The sequence below is a fragment of the Miniopterus schreibersii genome (genome assembly GCF_964146895.1).
Source record: "Miniopterus schreibersii genome assembly, chromosome: 5".
NCBI lineage: Eukaryota > Metazoa > Chordata > Mammalia > Chiroptera > Miniopteridae > Miniopterus > Miniopterus schreibersii.
Genome location: NC_138106.1, coordinates 32262855 through 32269917, shown reverse-complemented (window position 1 = coordinate 32269917; position 7063 = coordinate 32262855). Strand labels below are relative to the sequence as shown.

At 43.8% G+C, this 7063-nt stretch overlaps 1 pseudogene across 1 annotated transcript; it reads left to right on the top strand.

Moving 5' to 3' along the window:
• Positions 1 to 5467: 5467 nt before the first annotated feature.
• On the top strand, positions 5468 to 6649 carry LOC308557804 (bone morphogenetic protein 15 pseudogene; annotated as a pseudogene). The gene has a single exon. The product of its transcript is annotated as a bone morphogenetic protein 15 pseudogene (transcript).
• Positions 6650 to 7063: the final 414 nt, after the last annotated feature.

The window sequence follows — 7063 nt, the reverse complement described above, 5'->3', positions numbered from 1 at the left end:
CTAATTTTTAAGAAATGCAAGTTAAAACCACAATAAGGTACCACTAGACACCTATTAGAATGGCTTAAAAAATGACAATACCATGTCCTTGTGAGGGTGTAGAGCAACTGGAACTCTCCTACAATCCTGGTGGGAATGTTGAATGGTATAGGACTTTGGAAAACAGTTTTGCAGTTTCTTGTTAAACCCTTATCATTTGACTCAGCACTCCCACTCCTAGGTGTTTACCCAAATGAAATAAAAAATTATGTTCACACAAAAACATGGATAATTTGTAATCCTTCAAACTGGAAACAACCCTAATATCTTTTCTTTTTCTCAATCCTCACCCTAGGATATTTTTTCCATTGATTTTTTAGACAGAATGGAAGGAGGGGAGGGAGAGAGTGAAAGAGAGAGAGAGAAACATCCATGTGAGAGAGACACATTGACTTTTTGCCTCTAGCATGTGCCCTGACCAGGGCTGGAGACTGAACTTGCAACCAAGGTATGTGCCCTTGACCAGGAGTGGAACCCCAGACCCTTCGGTCCATGGGCTAACGCTCTAACCACGGAGCCAAAGCAGCCAGGGCAACCCTAATGTCTTTTTTTCACCTGAGCCATGAATAAACTTTCGTACATGCGTACCATGGAATAACACTCAGGAATAAAAAGAAAAACTATTGTTACAATAACGTGGATAAATCTCAGATGCATTATACTAAGTGAAAGACGCCAGGTTCAAAAGGCCGTATTGGTTGCCAGGGGTTGGAGTTGAGAGATTGACTATAAAAAGGCAGCGTGAGGAAATCTTGAGAGTGATGAAACCATTCTATATCTTGGTTGTGGTAGTGGTTATACTATAGTACACAGCTGTCAAAATTTGCGAACAAAGTGAATTTTACTGTATGTCAATTATTCCTTAGCTAAAAAGACTGAAAACAGTTATTGCTCTCTAGGAGCTTACATCTTAGTTCTGTGTTCCCTCTGTTCTGTGGCTACTCTAACTTTTTATAGCGATCTCCTATTTTCCAGCTAGCCTCATCTCCAATCCGTTTTCTTTCTTTTTTTTAAAATTTTATTTTTGTTTGAAATATTACAGATGTCCCTTTTTCTCCCCAATGACCCGTTCCACCCTTTCCCATCCCTCTCCCCAGTCCCTCTCCCCACCATTGTCCGTGTCCTTGGGTTGTGCATATATGCATATAAATTCTTTGGTTACTCTCTCCCCCTCCACCCCCCCGCCCTCCTCCATCCTTCTGACATTTGTCAGTCTCATCTATGCTTCCATGTCATTGAATCTATTCTGTTCATCAGTTTATTAAGTTCTTTAGATTCCATGTATAAGCGAGATCATGTGATGTTTGTCTTTCACTGCCTGGCTTATTTCACTTCGTATAATATTCTCTAGGTCCATCCATACTGTCCCAAAGGGTACGAGATCCTTCTTCTTTACAGCTGCTTAGTATTCCATGGTGTGAATGTCCCACAGCTCTTTTATCATCTACTGATGGGTCCAATCTGTTTTCTATAATGTTGCCAAAGGAATCTTTTTATGATGCAAATTTGGGTGTCTTTTTCCTGTGCTAGTGCACATTTCCATGAGTTGTGGCCTCTTAGCCCCCTTAGAACGCTATGTTTGGGATTTTCCACACAATGGGTCCTCCCTGCACTGGTAGGAGTTAGAGACTCGCTTTTCCAGTCTCCCCTGCAGCTAGGGTGCTGGTGTGCGACTTGGGCTCTACCAACCCGAATGCTTGCAAGGCTGATGCGTAAGGCAGTGATGGGAGGAAGTGCTGTGTGGAATTCAGTGCTGTCCAGGGTGACAGAAGTGGCTTTCCTGGAAGGACTGGTGAAGGTTTTGTCAGCTAGTGTCTAGGGTCTTCCTGTGGCTGCTGCAGTCTGTTTGGTGGGGGTGATTGATAGTGGTCTTTGCTAGAGCCTCCAAGCCCGGACTCTGTCTTTTTCTGAGTGTCTCTGAACTATTTGTTACCCTTTAATAATTTTCCCCCTTAAGCTAGAGTGGTCACTGTTCTTCATTCGCCTAGCTTGCCTCTGAATCCCAACTGATACAGCTGCCCATAAACCTTCAATAGCTTCTTATCACCTTAGGAAAAAAATCCATACTTCTAACCATGGCATGTAAAGCCTTCAACATACAGCTCCATGTGCCTCCCAGTCAGTATTTTTCTCTGTGTCTTTGTCGCCCTGAGCTTGCGAACACTGCAAACATGGCATCCTTATTTATATCCCCATGCCTTTGCACGTGATATTCCTTCTGTTTGGCACGCCTCTCCCTCACCCCTTCTTACTGCCTCAGAGGCCCCCTCTTATGTTGCGTGTGGTCACCCTTCCTCCCTACTCATCCTTCAGAATCCATCTCAGCGTATCACCCACTCAGATGCCTTCTGCGGAGCTTCCCTTGACAGTGTCACCATGGCCTCAGGGCCCCAGATGTGTTTGCTTCCTCCTCTATTTGAGGACTTCTTTGTATTCTATTGAATTCATGATACTTATGGAGCATACAGGTAATATTTGAGTGAGCAGGCCTTAGGGTGGGTCCATACAGAGAAACCAGCGCCGAGAGCTGGTGCGCAGGCACAAGATGCGGGGGAGCATTCGAGTGAGAGCGTGTGTGCCTGGGGTATGGAGAGCTCGAGAGTTTCCTCCCCACTTCTGTAAATTTTTTTTTAGGTAGGAGCCAAGTATTACTCATCTTTGTGCCTCTAGCGCAATCAAGCCAGACACAGGGCAAATGTTCAGTGAATGCTAAATAATAAATGAATGGCCAGATCTTGTCTCTCCCCAAGACTTTTGTCTGATGCTTGAATTGGAGAAAATAATTTAAACTTAGGCTTAATTTCCTGCTCATCGATTCAGGGCCAGGATATAGGAAATGCCTTTAATTATCAAGCAACGTTTCCTATATCCTCACATTAGTCATGCAGTGTTGTATTGATACAATAGTGATAGATTAACTTCAAAAGTGTTGTTTTAGATAATTATTCAGGAGCCATCAGTTTACTCATCTTTAAGTGTCTATTATCACAGCAAATGTCCCTGATCTGCTTTTTTTATCTGATCCTATCATTATTACAACTTCACAATTAAGCTCTCTAGTGTGTTCTAACATTATAGGGTGAACAAAATTAAGCAAAATGATTTTCTGGTCATGGCACAAGAAATCAAGGGCATAATCAGGAGTCATTCTTTCCCATACCTCTCATTTACAGCTATGGGTCATCTCCTGGTAAAAGAGGTACCAAATGGAGCAAAGCCTGCATGTTCAAATAAATCCATATAGTGTAGATACCTCAAGGAGCCCTATACCCCCAGGGTACAGAAGATAGGCTCCTTGGCGAGGGTGGCACTGAGCTTCAGTACTGGACACAGGGCTTGTAGTTGACATGCATGCCTTGGGTGCCTTGGACCATTCCGAAAACCTGCTCCTACCATCAGATAGCAATGCCTTTCCTTTGATTCGCTACCAAAGTCAAGCTGAATTTTAATCACCTCCTTAATGCTTAACTTCACAGAGAAACAGACGGACTATTAGGGATATCTTTCTGATGTTTCCAGTGAACCAGAGGCACAGACTTTGCTGTCATCTGCATCCAAGGACAAACTGTAATTGGTTAGACTAGCAAATTGCCTTTTCTTATTGGAAACTGCCATTGGCACATTAGATTGAAAATAAAATCTTTACTGTATGGATGCGATGTGGTTCTTCCCCGTGCAGCTGTAAGTGAAAAGTTGTTTTTCTAAACTAATGTTTATAGAGATAATTCAGTTTGTGATATTGAGAGATATAAATTTGGGAGATTACTGAGAATGATTCAGCTTTTATTTTTTTCTTGAACTCCTGCAATTGCTTTTTTTTCTCCCTCCTCAAATGTAGGATGGTACATCCATCTTGTTGGGAGCATCCTCAGAGGATATAGATGAGCAGTTTTCCCTAAGAGGAAAGTGAGAATTGAAAGAAGGAATATGCCATCATCACAAACATTGCCCCCAGATGACAGACATGGTACTTCATATTAGTGCCATTAATCATGGGGGGCCTTGTGGCTGCTGCTATACAGTTCTCAACTACACACACTTCTGTGTGTCCAAGAGGCTCATTTCTGGATGTTAAAGATGGTTGGCTTTGTGCTCCACTTTAGTGGAAACTCAGGGCAAAGAATGGGGGTCTCTATGACCCGAACGTGAGGTGGTCAGAACAATTCCTCATGAATAAATAAGGTATTGCAAATTTTTGAAGCAGAATTAAAATGTTCTCCCAATGCAACTAGCCATTCTATACCTACCTGAAAATAATTGGCTATCCCTCTCTCTCTCCCCACCTTCCACTCTCTCTAAAAAAAAAATCAATGGAAAAAAATATCCTTGGGTGAGGGTTAACAAAAAACAAACAAAAAGAATGAATAAGTGGGGCCCTGAGAGGAAGGATTTTCTGTAAGTCATATTGGGATTGCAAGGTGGCAAGTTTTGTTTTACTCTTGGTAAACATCATTCTGTGACTACCTTTGAGGGATCCAAATATAAGTAAGGCTTTCTTTGATGTTCCTATTTGTTTGGAAGTTGTCAACTGTTATTTTGTGGGCAGAGATAATTTTCTGTTTTGGAACTAAAACAAATCTTGAAATAAAATAAGATTATACAAAGATCTAACGCATCATCATATCATTACATGTTGCCTGGTGTGAGCTTGTGTTTCACTCTGGTGCTGATTAATTTACAGACTTAAAGGTTGGGACACCTGTTACAATTGGTGCTGCTAGATCCTTACTTGGTCCTGCCAGATCCTTACGTCATTCTTTAGTCATCAACTAATTTTCTTAGGAAATAATTATTCCCAGCACATGGGAGGATTTAAGATTAATTATATGAAAGTGTCTGAATTTCTAAATGAATAGAATAAAATAGCTTCAGGACAGAAGTTACAGGCAGGAAGCTAACACTTGTGAGTAACAGTTTAAAGAGGTTGAAGATACTTTGGATATTGATAAGATGGTACTGAGCAATAAATCAGTGGTTCTTCTGTGCTATATGGTTAAGGGGCAGTGAAGGAGCTACTTGTAGACATACACATTTTGAAATGTTGGCCTCGGTGCTGCTTTTTTTCATCCTAGTGGATAAGGTAAGGGAGAAGGTCCTGGAATGGGCTTCTCCTTTTAAGTTACCTCAGCCTCCAAATAAATGCTGTCTTATTACCAGCCCTGGAGAGCAGGGTTGGGGAGGCATTCTGCCTTGTCACACCTGCAGTTTCTATTGGTTTTGATGTGAGGAGGCCAAGTTAGGAGACCTCATTTGGTCCAGAAGATCCACCCAGAAGAAGCAACATAGGGCCTGCCTGCCTTTCGTTTTCTCTTGCCCTATCCTTTGTAGTTGTGGAGTCAGGATGCAGTTACCTGTGTGAAAAGAAAGGAACAGAGTGATATCCTTTGGGCTTGGTCTGGAATGTGTTGCTGAAAACCAGCCTTTCAAGATGGTCCTCCTCAGCATCTTTAGAATTATTCTTCTTTGGGGACTGGTGCTTTTTACAGAACACAGAGTCCAAATGGAAAAGGTAGGGCAACCCTCTACTGCCCTCCTGGCTGAGGCCCCCACCTTTCCCCTGATTCAGGAGCTGCTAGAAGAAGCCCCTGGCAAGCATCAGGGGAAGCCACAAGTCCTAGGGTATCCCATGAAATACATACTGGAGTTGTACCAGCATTCAGTTGACACGAGTGGGCTCCCTAGGGAGAACTGCACAAGTGGGGCCACAATGGTGAGGCTGGTGAGGCCCTTGGCTAATGTAACAAGGCCTCTGAGAGGCCCCCAGCATATACAGACCCTGGACTTTCCTCTGAGGCCAAGCCAGGTAGCCTACGAACTAATCAGTGCCACTGTGCTTTACTGCCATCAACTCTACCTAGCTGGCTTCCACCTCTCCTGCCATGGGGAGCCTGGCCCCAGAAAAGCCCAGCCAACCACTTTCCTTCCTCAGGAAGAGGTTCCTCAAAGCCTTCCCTACTATTCAACACTCGGGCAGAGATGGGCATCACACAACACATTCAGCAAAGGCTCTGGAATCACAGGAGGCACAGGGCTCTATGACTCCCCTTCATGTGTCAACAGCAGGAAGGTAGTGAGGGTCTTGAGCTCCTGTGGCATGGCACTTCATCCTTGGACACTGCCTTCTTGTTACTTTATTTCAATGACACTCATAAAAGTGTTCTGAAGGCCAAACTTCTAACCGGAAGCCTGGAGGAATGGATGGAAGGGGACTCTCCTCTTGCGGAGGGCAGGGCGAGCAGGCAGTATTGCATCTAAGATTGCTGGCCCCTCCCGGGAACGCGATGGGCCCCAAACTAACCAGTGTTCCCTCCATCATTTCCAAGTCAGTTTCCACCGGCTGGGCTGGGATCGCTGGATCATTGCTCCCACTCTCTGTACCCCAAACTACTGTAAGGGAGCCTGCCCTCGGGCACTACGCCATGGTCTCAGTTCTCCCAATCACACCATCATCCAGAACCTTGTCAATGAGCTGGTGAACCAGAGTGTCCCTCAGCCCTCCTGTGTCCCTTATAAGTATGTTCCCATTAGCATCCTTATGGTTGAGGGTAATGGGAGTATCTTGTACGAGGATTATGAGGACATGATTGCCCAGTCCTGCACATGCAGGTGACAGCAAGGTACAGGTGGCTCGGGTTTCCCAAGATATTAGAGTAGGGTTTAAAATAAACAAATATCAATGTTAAAGCTGCAAGGGATCCTCTCGATGATCTATGGGTTCTATTCCTTCCCTTCAGTGTTGTTACTTAAGTCTCTTCCCCTGTTTATGATCTCCTCACATTACAAAACAGTTCTGATACCAAACATCATTATGTTTTGACCACTAGTCAAAGCCCTTAATGCTTGAGTAAGATGTCCCTCTGGACATGTCCTCTATTTTCTTGTCTTTTCATGGTGCCTTTATTAAAGGTCACCAGTCCATTTTGGGTAGAACTTTAAGCACTGTCCCACCCAGACCTGGGGAAGGTGGAATCTTCCTAGTGTCCTTCTTCTGAGGCTCTCCAGAAGATTTTGGGGTGGAGAAAGC